Source organism: Balaenoptera borealis (assembly GCF_965194805.1).
Source record: "Balaenoptera borealis genome assembly, contig: HAP1_SCAFFOLD_347, whole genome shotgun sequence".
NCBI lineage: Eukaryota > Metazoa > Chordata > Mammalia > Artiodactyla > Balaenopteridae > Balaenoptera > Balaenoptera borealis.
This window is the reverse complement of record NW_028123846.1, coordinates 448,368-472,495: the sequence shown is the minus strand read 5'-3', so window position 1 is coordinate 472,495 and position 24,128 is coordinate 448,368.

Genomic DNA, 24,128 nt, shown 5'->3' with positions numbered 1-24,128 from the left:
GGATGCAGATTGTACACATAATACATAAGTGAATCAGAGAATCTGTGAACAGGTGATGAGTACAATGAAAAATGGTGCCTGGTAAGAAGGATTGGCCGTGCCTAGGATGGGGGAGTGGTGGCAATTAAATTGAAAAAAGGGGTAGTCAGAGAAGGCTTCGCTTTGAAGGTGACACTTGGGCCAAGACCTGTAGATGTGTAAGAGTTGGTTGTGTCCTCAGAAACTCCCAAGTTGGGTAGAATTTATCTCCATTTTGCAGATGAGGACAGTGAACCTGATGGGGGTAAAGCAGCCTGGCCAAGCTCACCTGAGGACTGGGATTCGAATCAGGCATCTTGACCTGAAGACCCATTAGGTTGAGAAGGAAGCAAGTGGGAGGGGATGTGAGTCCATGCTTGGAGGCCTGGCCTGGAGCGTAGGGCTGGATCAGGCAGCAGATTCTGATGGTGTCTTTCTCCTGCCCTGTGCTTAATCACACTCTCTTCCCGCTTGGTTTCTTTACTTTTGCATGCCACCTCTCTAGATGAAATGAGTAATATTTGGAGCTGCAAACCAGAGAGCATTTAGTGGTCATGAAGTCTTGATAAAATGTGTACATAGTTTTAAATATTCCATTGTAATGCATGGTAAGGCTCAGTTAAACATGAGTGCACGTAAAAGCCTGCCAGATTTGATTGATGACATGCCATCAATACTGATGGCTGTGAGTACATTGGGAAGTTGGGATGCCGTATTTCTGCTGTGTCCTGCTAGCATCCAAGTCTGTAGGGATGATATATTGTGTAAAAGCCCGGTTTCACACTGCCGTTACACTGAAATTAAGTAATGGTAATGGGGCTCGGACTTGGTTTGAAGTAAAATCAGTCCTGAGTGAAACATGGGTTCATAGAGCCTGAGCTGGGGGGCTATTCCCAGGGTTGTTTGCCCTGGGGCCATCCATGACCATGACAGTGCACTAGCTACCCCTGTGTTTGAGGCTGCTTGGAGGCAGGAGAACTGGGGAAATGCTTGCTCCATCCCATGAGATGTCACTCCGTGAGAGGCAGAGATTGGAGTGATGTATCTACAAGCCAAGTAACATGAAGGACTGCTGGCAACACCAGAAGCTGGAAGAGGCAAGGAAGGATCCTCCCTTGGAGTCCTTAGAGTGAGTGTGGCCCTATTGGCTCCTTGATTTTGGACTTCCGGTCTCCAGAACTGTGAGAGAAAAAAATCCTGTTGTTCTAAGCTGCTCAGCTTGTGGTAGTTTGTTACAGTAGTGTAGGAAACTAATAGAAGCACTTTCTAGCTGTGTGACCCTGGGCAAGTTACTTAACCTTTCTATGTCTTTTCCTTCATCTGCAAAATGGGATGGCGATAGTTCCTATCTCACAGAGCAATTGTGAAGATTAGATCCAGAGAGCATAGAACCATGCCTGCCATGTATAAGTGCTCAATACATTTTTTTTAAATTGAAGTATAGTTGCTTTACAATGTTGTGTTAGTTTCTGCTGTACAGCAAAGTGAATCAGCCACACATATACATATATCCCCTCTTCCTTGGATTTCCTTCCCATTTGGGTCACCACAGAGCACTGAGTAGAGTTCCCTGTGCTCTACAGTCTGTTCTTATTAGTTATCTGTTTTATACATAGTAGTGTATATATGTCAATCCCAATCTCCCAAGCCATCCCACCCCCTCCTCTTCCCCACCTTGGTATCCATATGTTTGTTCTCTACATCTTTGTCTCTATTTCTGCTTTGCAAATAAGTTAATCTATACCATTTTTCTAGATTCCACATATATGCATTAATATACAGTATTTGTTATTCTCTTTCTGACTTACTTCACTGTGTGTATGACAGTCTCTAGGTCCATCCACGTCTCTACAAATGACCCAATTTCGTTCCTTTTTCTGGCTGAGTAATATTTCATTGTATATATGTACCACATCTTCTTTATCCATTCCTCTGTTGATGGACATTTAGGTTGCTTCCATATCCTGGCTATGGTAAATAGTGAGGCAGTGAACATTGGGGTGCATGTATCTTTTTGAATTACGTTTTTCTTCAGGTATATGCCCAGGAGTGGGATTGTTGGGTCATATGGTAGTTCTATTTTTAGTTTTTTAAGGAACCTCCATACTGTTCTCCATAGTGGCTGCACCAATTTACATTCCCACCAACAGTGCAAGATGGTTTCCTTTTCTCCACACCCTCTCCAGCGTTTATTGTTTGTAGATTTTTTGATGATGGCCATTCTGATCGATGTGAGGTGATACCTCATGGTAGTTTTTATTTGCATTTCTCTAATAATTAGTGATGTTGAGCATCTTCTCCTGGGTTTGTTGGCCATCTGTACGTCTTCTTTGGAGAAATGTCTATTTAGGTCTTCTGCCCATTTTTTTTATCGGTTTGTTTGTTTTTTTGTTAGTGTGCTGCATGAACTGCTCAATACATTTTGTTACTGTTCCTGCCATTCTCATTCCCATCTTCATCCTTATGATTTAATGGTTCTCTATGGTACGCTCATTACACATGGCAGTATCATTTCTTTTTCTAAAGTGCCCTCAGAGAGAACAGTGGTCCAATGTTTTTCCCATGCTACAGATGTAAAATGACTCAGAGAGGTGATGTGATTTTCCAGGGGTGCACAGCTGACTTGTGGGAGGGCTGGACTTAGAACTCAGAATGATGTGGCTCCAAACTTGGAGTTCTTTCCACTTACAGTGACACTCGTATGCCAAGCACTGGGCTAATACTTAACATGCATTCTTTCTAAATTATTACAATAATCCTGTGAGTTAGGTATCATTGTTATCCCATTTTACAGATAAAGGAGCAGAGACTCAGAGTGACTTAGTAAACTGTCCAGGATCACATAGCTAATAAGTGGTGGAGTGAATAGTTACCTATGGTCCTAATCCCCAGTACCTGGAAATGTTTAATTTACATGGCAAAAGGGACTTGGCAGATATAATGAAGTCTTTACCTGAGGAGGTTATCCTGGTTATTTGGATGGGCCCTAAGTGTAATCACTAGCATATTTATAAGAAGGAGATCTGACTGCAGGAGAGAGAAAAGATGATGTGATGACAATGGAAGCAGATAGAAATTTGAAGCTGTTATGCTGCTGTCTTTGAAGATAGAGCAAGAGGCTATGAACCAAGGAATGCAGGGAATGCAGCCCTACAAGCTGAGAGCTGCAAGGCAATGGAGTTTCTTTTAGGTCCTCCAGAAGGACTGCATCCGTGCCAACACCTTGGTTTTGGCCCAGTGAAACGCATTTTGGATTTCTGATGTCCGTAACTGTTAGAAAATAACTGTGTATTCTTTGAAGCCACTAAGGTTGTGGTAATTTGTTACAGCAGCAATAGAAAACTAATACATTATTTACCTTTCTGACTCCAGATCTGTTTGTTAACTTCTATACCTCTGTTGAATATTGGTCTTATTCTCAATAAACTCATGGGCTTGATGTGTCTGATGGCTACTCCACATTGACAACTAGCATGCAGATTGCAGACAGGGGCCCTCCCAGGCTGCTCCTTCAGTGGCACCACAAGCAAGTATAAGGTGCGAGTGTTTCTTGCTATTGGTGGCAGAGCCCAATGGGGTCTGGGTCCTGCACTCACCATCAATGGGACATGTCTGGCTGCTGGTCCCAAATTCCTTTCCTTCTTCCCCAGCAAGCCACAGTCCTCACCAGCAGCCTTAGTTTTAAGCCAGGCCAGTACTGTAACTAGACAAGGTACTAAAGAAGCTCAAGTTTAGAACTTAGAACTGGGAGAAACTCGATGTTGGTTTTTAGCTCCTACCTTGTTTCTTGGGAAGGCAGCATGATACAGTAGATGGAGACTGAACTTCAGAGTTAGACCCTGAATCAAACCCCAGTATTGCTGTTGACTGCCTGATGACCTGGGGGAAGTCATTTAGTCTCTGTGCCTCAGCTTCCTCACCTGCAAGGGGAGGATAACCAACCCACCTTATGAGTTTATAAGAATCGTTGAGTGAGAGGAGTGCTTGGCACATGATTGATTGGGGAACGGTGGTCCCTTTCTCTTCTGTTTACTTTGTCCCCAGTTATGGAACCTAGGGATCTGTCCTCAACCTTCTGGGCTGCAGTCCTGGCTCTGTCCTTAATTGGGTTTTTCCTAGGAAGGTTTCCTGCCTTGCTTGGTCTGGAATGCAAACTCAGACCATGAGCGGGCCCCTTGCTTGCTGACATCAGCAACATGTGGTGCTGCTTTCTCTACCTTTTGTGGCTGTTGGTCTGCCTTCTGGCATCTCTTCTGCCCATCTGCTCAGAACCCCTTCTATGTATTGATGGGAATTTTTCAGCAACCAGAAACAAAAGCCCTAACTCAGCTTGTTTAAATGGAAGAGAGGATTTCTTATCTCCCGTAATTAGAAGTCCTAAAGTGGGTGACAAGCCCAGGTTTTGTCTATTATTTTACTCTGACAATCTTTTCATAATGGCTTATCTTTCAGCCTTGCTTTTTCCTTGGTAGCAAGGTGGTCCGAGTACCACATCCAAATATGAGTGTCCAGCAGAAGACAGGCCCTTCCTCCCTCCCTCCCTCCCTCCCTCCCTTCCTTCCTTCCTTCCTTCCTTCCTCCTTGCTTCCTTCTTTCCCCTCCCTCCCTCCCTCCCTCCCTTCCTTCCTTCCTTCCTTCCTCCTTGCTTCCTTCTTTCCCCTCCCTCCCTCCCTCTCTTCCTTCTTAGGGAAAAGAAAACCTTTCCTAGATACTCCCCCAGCCCTCCCGTCAATTCTCATTGGCCAGTGCTATGTCACAGTCTAACCAATCACTGGCAGATGAAATGGAGCAGTGTAGTTGGCTTAAACGATGCATCATTTACCTCCTGGGAGGAGAATGGGGTCCACCTCCTTTGAGGCACATGGCTGTGTAAGGAGGGAGTAGCTACCTGAGCAAAACTGGAACTTTTTCAGGAAGGGTGAATGGTTGTTGGGTAGGCAGCCAACAGTGTCTGCCCCATGCAACTCTTGGCATGTGCTTGGATTTCCTGCTATGCATTGGAAGTTCTGCCTAATCTCAAGTTCAGAAACAGAGAGCATAGTGCTCATCGAGCATGCTAACTTGAATTGGCCGGTATCTTACCTGGAATAAGATATTGAGGATTCTGGTCACATCTGGACTCGGCAGCAATGACAGCCATGACTGATTAACAATGTCTGCCAGGGATGTGTGTATGTTGGAGTGGGGACTTAGTAGGAAAATTTTCTTCCTTTAAAAAAAATTTTTTTTAAAGCTCTAAGCTTTGTCTTCCTAAACTGTTTCACTTCCCAAGGACTGCCTGTGATCCTAGTTTTTAGAAACCATGTTTACATATTTCACAGGCAAATGCGTTGCAGAAAGTTAATTGGTCATTTATGAATGGGCTCCTCATCTCTCTGACTTCTGTCAGCGTCCGTCGTCGCCTCTGAGAAAGGGCCACAAGTCTCTGGCTTCCTCTTGGTTGAGTTCAGGCATTGTTCACTAGCAAACCGAAAACCCAGGGAAGCTGCCTTCTGCCGTTCATGCCATCAATACGAGTCTGGTGGTCCAGAGGTGAAGATGTGACTGGCACGGCTGTTAGTTTTCATTCAACTTCAAAAGAGGCATCTGAAGCCCATCTTTCCTGCCCAGAGTCTTCTTTCCCAGTGAAATAAAATTTCCATGCACTTGTAATTCTGCAATTCTGAGTCTGCCAAGGGAGCAGTATTTTAATTTTAAAATCTTAGCCAATTATCAAGAGGGTGGCTTTCTTCTGGGTATCAGCAGCAGCATCATAAAAACCTTTTCTTCCCTCCTCCCTGCTTATCTTTGGAGACTAGCTGAGCCCAGCTGCTTCGTAGATGCGATCTCCCCAGGCATACTAATAATGGGGATTTTTTTTTTTCCAGAGCAAGTTTTAATTATTTGGGGTTTTGTCCGTTTGTCATGTGTCCAACTAGTTTCTCTTTGTTTTTAAAACAAAGGGTGGTTCTAGGAAAATGGAATTGCAGCAATACATTTATGTTGTTTCTGAATTCTTCCTTCCTCCTCCCATTCTCTCCTTACAGTAAATGAAAAGTGGTTTTTTTTCAGGTTATGTTTGAGAAATCTCTGGCCACAGTCAGATAATTTTGCATTTCTAGACTCAGTGAACCACATGACAAGTTAATTAAACTGGCTAGGATAGGAATATCTGCTGGTAGATCAGGAAAACTGTCACATTTCTCAGAATAATCACAACCAACTGAGACACCTCAATGCTCCTTGGTGTTGTTTAATAAACATACCATTTGGTACTTAGAGATACCCATAAGCCACTGTTGTCTTAAATTGACGTTAAAGGCATTAAATTATTCTATATACTCAGCAACTCATTGCTGTTTCTCTCTCCCCTCAAACCTCAGTCTGAAAAATACCCAGCATACCCTAGTCCTTGTATTTATGGTGGTATTGTCTCACTATCTAAAGAGAGTGGTTATGTCATACTAACCACTGTGCTTTGGAATGGGTCCAGGCATTGATGTTTTAAAGCTCTCCAGATGATTCTACCGTGCAGCCAGACTGGGAAGCCCTAATATAAGAGTCTCTGCTGTACAGCAATCAGGATAGGCTATGTTCTGCTGCAGTAACAGTTGCTTAAGTCTTGCTGACTGACTGCAACAAAGGATGATTTCTAGCTCTTGTTACTTGTCCATAGTGGGTTGGCTGGTTGCTCTGCTCCTCCTTTCCTGCCTCTAACACCCACGCTGATGGGGCTTACCGTCTGGAGCATCGTCTGTGACCACGGCATGGAGAACAAACAGATCACATACAGGCTCCCAAAGCTTTCTTCTGGAAGTGACACACTTCACTTCCATCCATATTATTAGCCCAAGCTGATGCCACAGCTGTGGTGAGTAGGAATATGGAGACCCTCAGCTGACACACAGCTTGGCTTAGGCATATGTCTGAAAGATCCCACTTTGCAAAACCAGGTCAAGGCCAGATGGCAAGACATTACCATGCTGCCCTCCAGCCCAACACCCAATCTAGGGAGTGCTAGTGTCTTCTGTTGTGACACAAAGCTCAGGTGATGGTCCTTTAGGACAGTGCAGTTATGATGGTGACACTTCATCACTAGGTAAGGAAGTGTTTACTTGAGCCGAGGCATCAGAGAACTAAGAATCCTTACTGAGAGCCTGGAATGGAGCTGAAAGATACGTTCATTTTCATTTGCAATGTACAGAGCAGTGGCCATGGAAAAAGTTGGAAGGTGGCAGAGATGCAGAAAGGATGTGTGTTGGTAAAATCTTTGATTTTAGAGATCTGGAGATGTCTTTAATACTCCTTGATTCCCCTGATAAAGTCCAGGAGCTGAATGGGTAAAAAACTGGCCAAATTTTACATTCTCTCCTGAGTGGGCACATGTGACAATCTGAATCTTGTAAGAATAAGAGATTAGCTACCCTTTCTGGACCCAGAACCCAGAAAAGAATGCAGCCGAGTTGCATAGGAACTCAGTGGCAGCATTGGCAGAGGACCTGGGCAGTCCATGCCAAAGATGTCTGCAGGAGAAATAGATGAAGGGGTGAAGAGATACTTTCCCATCTTTGAGGACAGTGGGAAAGGCTGTTTTAAGTGGTTTTATTATATTCCACAGATGCTTAAGGGAAAATGGGCTCAACTTGTAGCAGAAGGAATGCTGGTTGACAGAATCATGTCTTAGTTAAGCAGTTGGCCCTGGATCCAGGTACCTGAGCTTCAATCCTGGCTTTGCCATGACTAGTAGGATAAATAACCCTGAGCAAATCACTTAGCCTCCCTGTGCCTATTTGTAAAATTGGGATAATGATAGCACCTGCTGCATTTTTTATGAAAGTTAAATGAACTAACACACATAACATACTTAGGAAATTATTTGGCACATAGCTACCATTTATTAAATACTCATTCACTGTTATTAATATTATTATTGTTATTATTCTAATAACTTTCCTAATGTTAGCATGATTAAAGGGTATAGTGAGAGAATGGAGGGATTTCACAATCTTTGTCTGTAGTAGACTTTAAGAATTAGACCAGCACTTATCTTGGTTAATTACATTATTCATCTTCTTTGGATAGAGGTTCTTAGTCTAGTTGAACTTTAGAAGATTTTTCCCCCCATCAATCACTTAAAAGAACTAAACTCAAAGGCAACAATGAAACTGCCTGATGGTTAGGAAAAAAATCTCAGACAAGCTTTTCTAGCATTCTACATCAACCCCAGGTGACTTCCCTGATGTGTATGCCAATGATTGAGGTACAGAGGTTAAGCCAAGTAGATATGAGATCTGAAATTGAACCCTTGGAGCAAGCTTTCTGTGCCTCTGCCTCTTTGACAGCCCTCCAGGGTAGATGTGTGTCCAGGAAGCAGCAGCTGCTCCACTGTGTGTTTATGTTCAGAACCTGGTGCTAGATGGTATTTGTAAATAAGAGAGGAAGCGCTCAGGGTCACATTGTGGAGGAGATGTGCATGATCAGGTGGTTAGCCTGGAGGGGTGGCTGTCCTTTCTTGGAGCTACTGTGTTCAGTTCAGGGGTACATTAGTAACTGTCCTTCCCGCGAGAGCATGCAGCTCCTCACCTGTATCCAGCACACTCCGTGTGCTAAGGGGTCCCAGTGTTAGCAAGGGTCTGAGCCAATTGCCTGGTAGTGGAGATGTAGTATATTTTGGCCCAGACAAGTAGAGAAGCCTCAGCATATGAGAAACAATTATCTCATGTAAAGTAAATCCATTCTAATACTTGAACAAGACTCTGAGAATCTTCATGACGTGGAAACTTTTTGCAAAAAGCAAGTCTAGGGTTGCTGATTGAGAATGCCAATTTGTGGAGGCACCTGGTCCCAAACTAGGCCTGTCTATCACTGTTAGCTCTGATTAGGGCTGTGCTGCTGAAAAATGAGGTGAGCAGGTACAGATCGTGTAGAGTCCAAGGCCTGTGACTTAGGGACAATGATCGTCATAATTGTGTGCAATTACCAAGCACTTGCTCCCTACCAGGCATATATTTTACATGTATTAGTTCATTGGATGCTCACCTTAGGTAGATCCTGTTAATGTCCTCATTTTCCAGATAAGACAAGGAGGCACTTGTCCTTATTTTCCAGATAAGACAAGAAAGGCTAGGCCACTTGCCCATGTTCTTAAGCCAGAAAGTGGCAGAGGATACATTCAAGAAGTCTGAATTGAACATACAGACTCTTTACCACTATGCAACCTAAGTGATGATGTGGATGAATACGGACAGACACTGGAATGAGTAATAAGGGGCACATGGGCAGTTGCAGTCAAGGCCTTGTTTACGAGGAGCAGAAACCCCAACTAGGAAAGGGGAGGGAGACAGATTATAAGGAGATAAGTGAACCTCATGAAGGTCTAAGACAGGAAATACAGCTGAGCCATGGGGCAACTGGAATGGCCTTTTTCTTTTAGCCCATCTCAGTTCATAGATTGGAACCCATGGAGCTAATTTCTGCTTCCCTCACTTTGCCTGCTCTGTGCAGGCCAGCTCTCTCAACTTCTTCATGTCTGTCTGTGGCTTTCAGCAGAACTCACTGCAGCCCAGATTCTACACCTTTTATCCCCAGAGTCTCTCCAGTCTGACAGCTGGCTGTTTCTTAAATTAAGAGGGAGAACCTGATTGGCTCAACCCAGCCAATAGATTGGCTTCCCTAGTCAGGTGAGCATTGTGGCAGTTAGAGGTGTTGAGGGGAAGGTCTGAGAACAGAAGTTCCTAAACTTTTTTTCTTTTAAATTTAGTGACCCTTTAACCAGTGTGGTGAATCCTGTGCAACCCTTCTCAGAATAATGCTTTTAAATGCATAAAATACATGTTGGATTACAAAAGCCACCAATTCTATTAAATTACAATTATCAGAATACTGAATAAAATGAAATTTTCCATGTGCTTTTTAAAAAATACATTGATGAGATATAGCAGCAAGTCTCATTACAACTATAATTTTGAAGAACTGGTGAGATGTAAATGGTATTTTGAAACAGCTGCAAAACCCGTGTGATATAAAAGTATCTGTAACTCATATTGGTGACAACATCACAGACCCTGCTAATACAACTATGGTCTGCTACTTACGTTCATTATTGAAGGAAATGCTAAATTTCAATAAGAAGATACTGAAAACAAAGATGCGAAACTTTTTTCCTATTAAATGCATAGACCCCTGAATTCTATCCACAGACTCCCTTACTTACTCTGTTGAGGTATTTCTCAGAGTATTGGGCTACCTGTATCAGAATAAATGAGGGGTGACAGGAGGGGAGGGGGGGTATCAGTGAAGATTCCTTTTTGAAAATGCAGATTTTTAAAAACCAGAACAACGGACCCATTCTTGTTGCTCACCTGAAGTGTATCTTACATGTACTAACTTTTGAGAGCCACTGATGGAAAGTAAATAATTTAAAACCTTTTAGCATCATTCTCTTTAACCATAAAATGGGGTTGGGGTATGAGCCAACTGAGTCATATAAAAGTAAAATATATTTCGAATGCAAACATAGCTTTTGAAATGTTTAGAAGTAATCTCGTGATGCTGAATGTGGGCAATTTCAAGTGCTTTCTTCAAAGATACCATTTGGTTCATATAAGAGGAGAGATTCAGAGTACCTCTGCAGTGGGTGGAGGCTAACTGAATTATGTCATGCTGAAGAGCAAGTGTTTTTCTGAAAGAATCCCAATGCCTGCTGCCCACTGGAGTGAGAACTTTGCTCGTTTTCTTGTCTGACTGGAAGCCAAAGCAAAGGGTGATGTGTTATACAGGGTGAAAGGGGTGCCGGAGGACACAGTTCCAGTCCTAGCACATCAGGAAAGAAGAGGCTGAGTGTTATCACTAACCTGTGGGATGCAGGGCCTTGTAGCTTGTGACTGGAGGCAGAGTGCAGGTTAAGAGTAACCAGCCTCTGGGTAGACAGAATGAGCTCAGAACTATTGGGCTGAAGACACCAGAAGTCTGCGGAGGTAATTAATAACAAGAAGCAGAGAGAGAGGAGGAGCAGAAACCAGGAGTCAAGAGCAGGGGTGGCTGATGCATCCAGAACAGGGAGAGAACCCTAAGCTTCTTGTAAAAGGAGAGTGTTTTCCTTACTCCTGTGGCTTTGGGTCTGGGAACACTGTGGAATTTCCTGCTTGGGACTCAGGCTACTTCAGTGATATCTAGGATATAGGACCTCTCTTCTGGCCACAGGAGATTTCACACCTGACAAGAAGGGGGGCATCTTGGGAGAAGTAAAGGTTTAGTAGGTAGGCAAATTACCTACTGTCAGTTTTTTCTCTTTGTGCTATAGCAACATAGCATAATGGGTGACAGCATGGGCTCCAGGGCCAGCATTGGAATTCCAGTTTTGCCACATAATAGGTGAGTCATCTTGAATAGGTACTAATCTTTCCGTGTCTCCATTTGCCTATTTGTAAAATGGACATCATCATAGTAATAATAGTTCCTCCTCATGGGACTGTTATGAAGTTTGAGCCAATTAACACATGTAAAGTGCTCAGGATTGGTGCCTGGTATACAGTAAGCAATATATATATATTTATACACTTTACTTGGATAAATAGAGAAATGTTGGCATTTTTTCAACAACTTTGTTAATTTGTTTGATGAACTATTCATTTGGTAATACACTCAGCTGTGTTCTGGAGTTAGATGGACCCAGGTTTTGAGGTCCCCACTCCGCCGTATTCTATTAACTGTGTTTGATCCTGGCTTTACTGCTTAGGCAGGTGAATTGAACTCTCTGAGCTCCTTCATGGGAAAGTTGGAAGGGACACGTGTAAGGTCATCTGACCTAATAATGGCCCTGCTGACATAAAGGAGACTGGAGTCCTCTCAAGGAATTATATCTTGGTTACAAATACACCTTTTAATTTACTCCTTTAAATGTGAATCAAACCAGTTCTCCGTGGAATGATAGAGAGTTTGGGTTAGCTTCCAGGTGATTTTTAATCTGTTTATGTCTGGAAAACTTTATTTGGAGAAGAAAACACGGAGGAACTGAGAAATGGAGAGAGTATGAGTGAGTAGAAGAGTAAAATGATAAAGGGATCCCCAGTTTGTATTTTAAAAAAGGATTTCTAAAACTCAAGTCTCATGATGATCGTAGTAATGATAACAGCTTCTATTGTTCGAGCACTTACTCTGTGCCAGGCCTTGTGCCAGGAGTTTTACATATAGTATGTAATTTAATACCAGGGAGTTAGGTGTTTTTATTTTAAATATGAGGAAATTCAGAAGCTAAACCAGATTAAGTGGTTTGCCCAAAGCTGGCACATAGCTGGCAAGTAGCAAAAGTGAAATTTGAACTCAAGCAGTTAGGCACCAGAATATTTGCTCCTAAACTCTATAGCCCTGCATCTTGCTAGTCTAACATTCCATATTCTGTCAAGAATCTCATCCAGTTTGCTCTGCTACCTCTCCAGGTACAGACAGCTTATTATCTTTCAATGAAGTTCATTCCATTGTGAACATAGTTTCCTGTGGTAGAAAATTCTTTGCTTTTAGCATTGGCTTTGCCTTCAAGAATAAATGAAACTGACCCAACAATCAGGGGTATAATATCCAAGGAAACAGAAATCTTAGGTTTTCAAAAAAAATTTATACATGAATGTTCACAGTATGTTCATAATAGCTAAAAAGTGGAAACAACCGAAATGTCCATCAACTAAAATGGTTAAAAATATGATCTATTTACACAATGGAATATTATTCAACTATAGAAAGGAATGAAGTATTGATACAAGCTACAGAATGGATAGATATAAAACACATCATGTTGAATGAAAGAAGCCAGTCACAAAACACGACATAGTTGTACATTTCCATTTCTATGAAATACCCAGAATGGGCAAATCTATGGAGACAGAAGGTAGATTAGTGGTTTCCAGGGGCTGTGATGAGGGAGGAATAGGGAGTGACTGCTAGCAGGTATGGGGTTTCGGGGTGGTTAAATGTTCTGGAATTAGATAGTGGTGATAACTGTACAACCTTTTTAATGTAACAACACCCACTCTATTGTATACTTTCATATGTTGAATTTTATGGCGCATGAATTATATCTCAACACAAATAGTTTAGGTAAGAAAATAACCCCCAATTCCTGATTTTAAAAAAATGATTAAACCAAACAAATCTATAGATATTTGAAGCCTATTGGCTTATCTTTATTGAAGAGTCCCTTCTCCAAGAAAAACAGCTCTGATTCCTTTAACCATCTGTCTTATGGTGTGATTTTGAGTCTTGGTCTGAACTGATTTCTTCTTCCTCAAATGCCCCAGTCTGACAGCGCTATTCTTATGCTGTCCCTCCTCAAACCAAAACACTGCTTAAAGTGTAGACTCATGGGGTTAGAGTAGAAAAAACCTACCTCTGCTTCTCTGAAGTCATTATATGATTACCCTACACTGTTGGTATTCATGGATTGAACACTACCAATTTTGATTGACTGCAGTCTGTGATACGTTATTTTTTTTTCTGAGAAACATAGAAAAGTAGATTTTGTTGCTCTTTTGGAAAAGGTAATTTGAATGCTTAATTAAAAATGAAAAAAAATCAAAAGGAACAAACTGTTATACGTTTAGTTGATTGCACAAAAAAAAAGCTACAATTCTCAACACTTCCGTGACACAGCCTATTGCTGTGACTTTGCTGCTCCTTTGATCAAGAGGCAAAGTTTATATTCCCATGTCTTGAATCTGCGCTGGACTTGTGTCTTGTTTGGCCTATAAAATGTGGCAGATGTGACCATTTGCTAGTTTCAAGGATAGGCCTCAGGAAACCTTCATGGTCTGGCTGGTTTTGCTGCCAAGCTGCCATAGGAACACACTTGAGCTTGCCTGCTGGAGGATGAGATACAGGTCACTCAGCTGCCCACATTGTACTGGCTGATTGGCAGCCAACGCTCAGAAGTGAATCCTCCAACCTGACCAGTACTTGGCTGCAGATGTATTGAGACCCCACCGGAGACCAGAAAAACCATGTAGGTGAACTCAGACCAAATTGCCAACCACAGACATGTGAGCTAAACAAATGATTGTTGTTTCAATCCACTAACTTTTGGGAAAGTTTATTATGCAACAAAACCTAAATGAGGTATTCCACCTCTAACTAGCGTATAGGAATATGTGAAAGACCCTCACCCCTAACAACACAACCACAAGTCACTAGGCAAACAAAAATAACAAAATCATTCTTTTCTTTAAAGCCATCAAAGAGCTATGGACACAAAGAAATCTATAAGGACTTAACTTCAGAGAGAGGAGCCATTCCTAGACACTGCTGAACATGAAATAAAAAATTAGAAGACTTGCAAAGAAACAGAAAAATGGTCACTTGCCCACAGGCAAATCAGATGTTAAAATTTTCAGATAAGAATTTTAGAATAACAATATAGTGCAAATGTTTAAAAATCTATAGGAAACGAGTCATTTAATGAGTAAAGAAATGGGGAATTTCAGAAGGGATTTGGCACCTATAAAAAATAACAAGATGGAAATCCTAGAATTGAAAAATGCAATATTAGTAACTAAAAACTTCATGTAAACTCAAACAACCAGAGAAGTACCAAATTAAAAAAAAAAACAAAAAATGGGGTGGGGTGGGATGAATTGGGAGATTGAGATTGACATATACACACTACTATGTATAAAATAGATAACTAATGAGAACTACTGTATAGCACAGGGAACTCTACTCGGTGCTCTGTGATGACCTAAATGGGAAGGAAATCCAAAAAAGAGGGGATATATGTATACATATGACTGATTCACTTTGTTGTACAGCAGAAACTGACACAGCAGTGTAAAGCAACTATACTCCAAAAAAAAAAAAGATGTAGATCCTGGTCTCCCAGTTTGTCCCTCCCCGCCCCCCCTTCCCCCTGGTAGCCATGGGCTTGTTTTCTACATCTGTGGCTCTATTCCTGTTTTGTGGATAAGTTCACTTGTGCTCATTTTTGGATTCCACATATAGGCGATATCATATGATGTTTATCTTTCTCTGTCTGGCTTGCTTCACTCGGTATGACAGTCTTTAGGTCCATCCATGTTGCTGCGGATGGCATTGTTTCGTTCTTTTTTATGACTGAGTGATATTCCATTCTATATATGTGCCACGTCTTCTTTATCCTTAAATGACATATACATACTACTATATATAAAATAGATGACTAATAAGGACCTACTGTATAGCACAGGGAACTCTACTCAATACTCTGTAATGGCCTATATGGGAAAAGAATCTAAAAAATAGAGTGGGTACATGTATATGTATGTGTATAACTGATTCACTTTGCTGTACACCTGAAATTAATACAACATTGTAAATCAACTATACTCCAATAAAAACTTAAAAATAACAATGTAGCTTTCTAAATATTGATATGAACTTTGCCATGAGATATTCTTAACAAGACAAGGAGGTGATTAAATATTTATTATTGCATAAATAATCATATTTATGTAAAATGTGGGGGGAGTGCATTGAAAAAATTTGTGGAAATATCCCACAGTGAGATTGCAGATGACATTCATCTTTAAAATGTTTTGATTTTTTTCTGAATGTTTTGCAGTGAGTAAATAGTCTTTCTGTATTTGGATTTTTTCCCATTTTTTTAAAGACATAAGAAAATCCTGGTCCAACAACAACAACAAAAGACTGAAAATTTAAGAAGCTTAACAGAACTAATCAGAGAACCCCACATAGGATAAATTAAAAAACAGAACAAAACACCCTTCTTAGACATTATAGTCACACTGGCAAAAATGAAAGTTAAAGGGAAAATATTAAGATCAGAGAGAGGAAAGACACATGTACATCATGGGAACAATATAAAAATAGAGCTGATTTCTCATCAGAAACAATGGAGGCCAGAAGGCAATGGAATGACATCTTTAAAGGGCTGAAATAAAACCAAAAACTCTCAATATAGAATTCTACATCCTGAGTAAATATATTTTAAAAAATGAAGGCAAAACAAAGAAATTTTTAAATGAGGGAAAGCTGGACAAATTTGGTGCCAGCCTATCTGCACTATAAGAAATGGTAAAGAAAGTTCTTCAAGCTAAAGGGAAATTTTAAAGGGGGAGAAGTCAGGTCTACAATAAAGACTGAAGAGCACTGAAAGAGTAAAAATGTAGGTGAACCTAAAATCTAATTTTTAGAAATTTTTTTTATTGGAGTATAATTGCTTTACAATGTTGTATTAGTTTCTGCTGTACAACAAAGTGAATCAGCTATATGTATACATATATCCCCATATCCTCTCCCTCTTGCATCTCCCTCCCACCCTCCCTATCCCACCCCTCTAGGTTGTCACAAAGCACCGAGCTGATCTCCCTGTGCTATGCGGCTGCTTCCCACTAGCTATCTATTTCACATTTGGTAGTGTATATATGTCCATGCCACTCTCTCACTTTGTCACATCTTACCCTTCCCCCTCCCCATATCCTCAAGTCCATTCTCTAGTAGGTCTGTGTCTTTTTTTTTTTTTTTAAAGACAATTTTTTTTTAAGCAGATATTCATTTTTAATTAATTAATTATTTATTTATTTATTTATTTATTTTTGGCTGTGTTGGGTCTTCGTTTCTGTGCGAGGGCTTTCTCCAGTTGCGGCGAGCCGGGGCCACTCTTCATCGCGGTGCACGGGCCTCTCACTATCGCGGCCTCTCTTGTTGCGGAGCACAGGCTCCAGATGCGCAGGCTCAGTAGTTGTGGCTCACGGGCCCAGTTGCTCCGCGGCATGTGGGATCTTCCCAGACCAGGGCTGGAACCTGTGTCCCCTGCATCGGCAGGCAGACTCTCAACCACTGCGCCACCAGGGAAGCCCAGTCTGTGTCTTTATTCCCGTCTTGCCACTAGGTTCTTCATGACCTTTTTTTTTTTTTTCCTTAGATTCCATATATATGTGTTAGCATACGGTATTTGTTTTTCTCTTTCTGAATGACAGACTCTAACTCCATCCACCTCACTACAAATAACTCCATTTCGTTTCTTTTTATGGCTGAGTAATATTCCATTGTATATGTGTGCCGCATCTTTATCCATTCATCCGATGATGGACATTTAGGTTGCTTCCGAGTCCTGGCTATTGTAAATAGAGCTGCAATGAACATTCTGGCACATGACTCTTTTTGAATTATGGTTTTCTCAGGGTATATGCCCAGTGGTGGGATTGCTGGGTCATATGGTAGTTCTATTTTTAGTTTTTTAAGGAACCTTCATACTGTTCTCCATAGTGGCTGTATCAATTTACATTCCCACCAACAGTGCAAGAGTGTTCCCTTTTCTCCACACCCTCTCCAGCATTTATTGTTTGTAGATTTTTTGATGATGGCCATTCTGACCGGTGTGAGATGATATCTCATTGTAGTTTTTTTTTTTTTTTAAATTAATTAATTAATTAATTTATGGTTGCGTTGGGTCTTCGTTTCTGTACGAGGGCTCTCTCCAGTTCCGGCAAGTGGGGGCCACTCTTCATCGCGGTGCACAGGCCTCTCATTATCGCGGCCTCTCTTGTTGCGGAGCACAGGCTCCAGACGCGCAGGCTCAGTAATTGTGGCTCATGGGCCTAGTTGCTCCGCGGCATGTGGGATCTTCCCAGACCAGGGCCTGAACCCGTGTCCCCTGCATTGGCAGGCAGACTCTCAGCCACTGCGCCACCAGGGAAGCCCCCTCATTGTAGTTTTGATTTGCATTTCTCTAATGATTAATGATGTTGAGCATTCTTTCATGTGTTTGTTGCCAATCTGTATATCTTCTTTGGAGAAATGTCTGTTTAGGTCTTCTGCCCATTTTTGGATTGGGTTGTTTGTTTTTTTGTTATTGAGCTGCATGAGCTGCTTGTAAATCTTGGAGATTAATCCTTTGTCAGTTGCTTCATTTGCAAATATTTTCTCCCATTCTGAGGGTTGTTTTTTGGTCTTGTTTATGGTTTCCTTTGCTGTGCAAAAGCTTTTAAGTTTCATTAGGTCCCATTTGTTCATTTTTGTTTTTATTTCCATTTCTCTAGGAGGTGGGTCAAAAAGGATCTTGCTGTGATTTATGTCATAGAGTGTTCTGCCTATGTTTTCCTCTAAGAGTTTGATAGTGTCTGGCCTTACTTTTAGGTCTTTAATCCATTTTGCGTTTATTTTTGTGTATGGTGTTAGGGAGTGTTCTAATTTCATACTTTTACATGTACCTGTCCAGTTTTCCCAGCACCACTTATTGAAGAGGCTGTCTTTTCTCCATTGTATATTCTTGCCTCCTTTATCAAAGATAAGGTGACCATATGTGCATGGGTTTATCTCTGGGCTTTCTATCCTGTTCCATTGATGTATGTTTCTGTTTTTGTGCCAGTACCATACTGTCTTGATTACTGTAGCTTTGTAGTATAGTCTGAAGTCAGGGAGCCTGATTCTTCCAGCTCCGTTTTTCTTTCTCAAGATTGCTTTGGCTATTCGGGGTCTTTTGTGTTTCCATACAAATTGTGAAATTTTTTGTTCTAGTTCTGTGAAAAATGCCAGTGGTAGTTTGACAGGGATTGCATTGAATCTGTAGATTACTTTGGGTAGTAGAGTCATTTTCACAATGTTGATTCTTCCAATCCAAGAACATGGTATATCTCTCCATCTATTTGTATCATCTTTAATTTCTTTCATCAGTGTCTTATAATTTTCTGCATACAGGTCTTTTGTCTCCTTAGGTAGGTTTATTCCTAGATATTTTATTCTTTTTGTTGCAGTGGTAAACGGAAGTGTTTTCTTAATTTCACTTTCAGGTTTTTCATCATTAGTGTATAAGAATGCAAGAGATTTCTGTCCATTAATTGTGTATCCTGCTACTTTACCAAATTCATTGATTAGCTCTAGTAGTTTTCTAGTAGCATCTTTAGGATTCTCTATGTATAGTATCATGTCATCTGCAAACAGTGACAGCTTTACTTCTTCTTTTCCGATTTGGATTCCTTTTATTTCTTTTTCTTCTCTGATTGCTGTGGCTAAAACTTCCAAAACTGTGTTGAATAATAGTGGTGAGAGTGGGCAACCTTGTCTTGTTCCTGATCTTAGTGGAAATGGTTTCAGTTTTTCACCATTGAGGAGGATGTTGGCTGTGGGTTTGTCATATATGGCCTTTATTATGTTGAGGAAAGTTCCCTCTATGCCTACTTTCTGCAGGGCTTTTATCATAAATGGGTGTTGAATTTTGTCGAAAGCTTTCTCTGCATCTATTAAGATGATCATATGGTTTTTCTCCTTCAATTTGTTAGTATGGTGTATCACACTGATTGACACGTATATTGAAGAATCCTTGCATTCCTGGGATAAACCCCACTTGATCATGGTATATGATCCTTTTAATGTGCTGTTCGATTCTGTTTGCTAGTATTTTGTTGAGGATTTTTGCATCTATGTTCATCAGTGATATTGGCCTGTAGTTTTCTTTCTTTGTGACATCTTTGTCTGGTTTTGGTATCAGGGTGATGGTGGCCTCGTAGAATGAGTTGGGGAGTGTTCCTCCCTCTGCTATATTTTGGAAGAGTTTGAGAGGGATAGGTGTTAGCTCTTCTCTAAATGTTTGATAGAATTCACCTGTGAATCCTTCTGGTCCTGGGCTTTTGTTTGTTGGAAGATTTTTAATCACAGTTTCAATTTCAGTGCTTGTGATTGGACTGTTCATATTTTCTATTTCTTCCTGGTTCAGTCTCAGAAGGTTGTGCATTTCTAAGAATTTGTCCATTTCTTCCAGGTTGTTCGTTTTATTGGCATAGAGTTGCTTGTAGTAATCTCTCATGATCCTTTGTATTTCTGCAGTGTCAGTTGTTACTTCTCCTTTTTCATTTCTAATTCTATTGATTTGAGTCTTCTTCCTTTTTTTTTGATGAATCTGGCTAATGGTTTATCAATTTTATCTTCTCAAAGAACCAGCTTTTAGTTTTATTGATATTTGCTATCGTTTCCTTCATTTCTTTTTCATTTATTTCTGATCTGATCTTTATGATTTCTTTCCTTCTGCTAACTTTGGGGTTTTTGTGTTCTTCTTTCTCTAATTGCTTTAGGTGTAAGGTTAGATTGTTTATGTGAGATGTTTCTTGTTTCTTAAGGTAGGATTTTATTGCTATAAACTTCCCTCTTAGAACTGCTTTTGCTGCATCCCATAGGTTTTGGGTCGTCTTGTTTTCATTGTCATTTGTTTCTAGGTATTTTTTGATTTCCCCTTTGATTTCTTCAGTCATCTCTTGGTTATTAAGTAGTGTATTGTTTAGCCTCCATGTGTTTGTATTTTTTACAGATTTTTTCCTGTAATTGATATCTAGTCTCATAGCGTTGTGGTTGGAAAAGATACTTGATATGATTTCAGTTTTCTTAAATTTAGCAAGGCTTGATTTGTGACCCAAGGTGTGATCTATCCTGGAGAATGTTCCATGAGCACTTGAGAAGGATGTGTATTCTGTTGTTTTTGGATGGAATGTCCTATAAATATCAATTAAGTCCATCTTGTTTAATGTATCATTTAAAGCTTGTGTTTCCTTATTTATTTTCATTTTGGATGATCTGTCCATTGCCGAAAATGGGGTGTTAAAGTCCCCCACTATGATTGTGTTACTGTCGATTTCCCCTTTTATGGCTGGTAGTATTTGCCTTATGTATTGAGGTGCTCCTATGTTGGTTGCATAAATATTTACAATTGTTATATCTTCCTCTTGGATCAATCCCTTGATCATTATGTAGTGTCCTTCTTTGTCTCTTGTAATAGTCTTTATGTTAAAGTCTATTTTGTCTGATATGAGAATTGCTACTCCACCTTTCTTCTGATTTCTATTTGCATGGAATATCTTTTTCCATCCCCTCACTTTCAGTTTGTATATGTCCCTAGGTCTGAAGTGCGTCTCTTGTGGACAGCATATATACGGGTCTTGTTTTTCTATCCATTCAGCAAGTCTATGTCTTTTGGTTGGAACATTTAATCCATTTACATTTAAGATAATTATCAATATGTATGTCCCTATTACTGTTTTCTTAATTGTTTTGGGTTTGTTATGGTAGGTCTTTTCCTTCTCTTGTGTTTCCTGCCTAGAGAAGTTCCTTTAGCATTTGTTTTAAAGGTGGTTTGGTAGTGCTGAATTCTCTTAGTTTTTGCTTGTCTGTAAAGGTTTTAATTGTCCATCAAATCTGAATGAGATCCTTGCTGGGTAGAGTAATCTTGGTTGTAGGTTTTTCTCCTTCATCACTTTAAATATGTCCTGCCACTCCCTTCTGGATTGCAGAGTTTCTGCTGAAAGATCAGCTGTTAACCTTATAGGGATTCCCTTGTGTGTTATTTGTTGTTTTTCCCTTGCTGCTTTTAATATTTTTTCTTTGTATTTTATTTTATTTTATTTATTTATTTATTTATTTTTGGCTGTGTCGTGTCTTCATTTCTGTGTGAGGGCTTTCTCTAGTTGCGGCGAGCGGCGGCCACTCTTCATCGTGGTGCGTGGGCCTCTCACTGTCCCGGCCTCTCTTGTTGCGGAGCACAAGCTCCAGAGGCGCAGGCTCAGTAGTTGTGTCTCACGGGCCTAGTTGCTCTGCGGCATGTGGGATCTTCCCAGACCAGGGCTTCAAGCCGTGTCCCCTGCATTGGCAGGCAGATTCTCAACCACTGCGCCACCAGGGAAGCCCTGTATTTTATTTTTGATAGTTTGATTAATATGTGGCTTGGCATGTTTCTCCTTGGATTTATCCTGTATGCGACTCTCTGTGCTACCTGGACTTGATTAACTATTTCCTTTCCCATATTAGGGAAATTTTCAACTATAATCTCTTCAAATATTTTCTCAGTCCCTTTCTTTTTCTTTTCTTCTTCTGGGACCCCTATAATTCGAATGTTGGTGCGTTTAATGTTGTCCCAGAGGTCTCTGAGACTGTCCTCAATTCTTTTCATTCTTTTTTCCTTATTCTGCTCTGCAGTAGTTATTTCCACTATTTTATCTTCCAGGTCACTTATCCGTTCTTCTGCCTCAGTTATTCTGCTATTGATTCCTTCTAGAGAATTTTTAATTTCATTTATTGTGTTATTCATCACTGTTTGTTGTAGTTCTTCTAGGTCCTTGTTAAACGTTTCTTGTATTTTCTCTATTCTATTTCCAAGATTTAGGATCATGTTTACTACCATTATTCTGAATTCTTTTTCAGGTAGACTGCCTATTTCCTCTTCATTTGTTAGGTCTGGTGGGTTTTTGCCTTGCTCCTTCATCTGCTGTGTGTTTTTCTGTCTTCTCATTTTGCTTAACTTACTGTGTTTGGGGTCTCCTTTTCTCAGGTGCATGTTCGTAGTTCCTGTTGTTTTTGGTGTCTGTCCCCAGTGGCTAAGGTTGGTTCAGTGGGTTGTGTAGGCTTCCTGGTGGAGGGGACTAGTGCCTGTGTTCTGGTGGATGAGGCAGGATGTTGTCTTTCTGGTGGGCACGTCCACGTCTGGTGGTGTGTTTTGCGGTGTTTGTGTCCTTAGTATGATTTTAGGCAGCCTCTCTGCTAATGGATGGGATTGTGTTCCTCTCTTACTAGTTGTTTGTCATAGGGTGTCCAGCACTGTAGCTTGCTGTTTGTTGAGTGGAGGTGGGTCTTGGTGTTGAGACGGAGATCTCTGGGAGATTTTCACCATTTGACATTACATGGAGCTGGGAGTTCTCTTGTGGACCAGGGTCCTGAAGTTGGCTCTCCCACCTCAGAGGCACAGCCCTGACACCTGGCTGGAGCACCAAGAGCCTGTCATCCGCACGGCTCAGAATAAAAGGAAGAAAAAATAGAAAGAAAGAAAGAAAGAAGATAAAATAAAATAAAGTAAAATAAAATAAATAAAGTTATTAAAATAAAAAATAAAAAATAATTATTAAGAAAAAATATTTTAAAAGTAATGAAAACAAAAAAAATGGACAGACAGAACCCTCGGACAAATGGTAAAAGCTATAAAGACAAAATCAATCACAGAAGCATACACATACACACTCACAAAAAGAGAAAAAGGGAAGAAAAAAAAAATCATTGCTCCCAAAGTCCACCTCCTCAATTTGGGATGATTCATTGTCTATTCAGGTATTCCACAGATGCAGGTACATCAAGTTGGTTGTGGAGATTTAATCCGCTGCTCCTGAGGCTGCTGGGAGAAATTTCTCTTTCTCTTCTTTGTTCGCACAGCTCCTGGGGTTCAGCTTTGGATTTGGACCCGCCTCTGCATGTAGGTCGCCTAAGGGCATCTGTTCTTCGCTCATACAGGACGGGGTTAAAGGAGCAGCTGCTTCGGGGGCTCTGGCTCACTCAGGCCGGGGGGAGGGAGGGGTATGGATGCGGGGCAAGCCTGTGGTGGCAGAGGCCGGCGTGACGTTGCACCAGCCTGAGGTGCACCGTGCATTCTTGGGGAAGTTGTCCCTGGATCACGGGACCCTGGCAGTGGTGGGCTGCACAGGCTCCCGGGAGGGGAGGTGTGGAGAGTGACCTGTGCTCGCACACAGGCTTCTTGGTGGCGGCAGCAGCCGCCTTAGCGTCCCATGCCCATGTCTGGGGTCAGCGCTAATAGCCGCGGCTCGGGCCCGTCTCTGGAGCTCCTTTAAGCGATGCTGTTAATCTCCTCTCCTCACGCACCAGGAAACAAAGAGGGAAGAAAAAGTCTCTTGCCTCTTCGGCGGCTCCAGACTTTTTCCCGGACTCCCTCCCGGCTAGCCGTGGTGCACTAGCCCCCTTCAGGCTGTGTTCACGCCGCCAACCCCAGTCCTCTCCCTGGGGTCTGACCTCTGAAGCCCGAGCCTCAGCTCCCAGCCCCGCCCGCCCCGGCGGGTGAGCAGACAAGCCTCTCGGGCTGCTGAGTGCTGGTCGGCACCGATCCTCTGTGCGGGGAGTCTCTCCGCTTTGCCCTCCGCACCCCTGTGGCTGTGCTCTCCTCCGTGGCTCCGAAGCTTCCCCCCTCTGCCACCCGCAGTCTCTGCCCGCGAAGGGGCTTCCTAGTGTGTGGGAACCTTTCCTCCTTCACAGCTCCCTCCCACTGGTGCAGGTCCCATCCCTATTATTTCGTCTCTGTTTTTTCTTTTTTCTTTTGCCCTACCCAGGTACATGGGGAGTTTCTTGCCTTTTGGGAGGTCTGAGGTCTTCTGCCAGCGTTCAGTAGG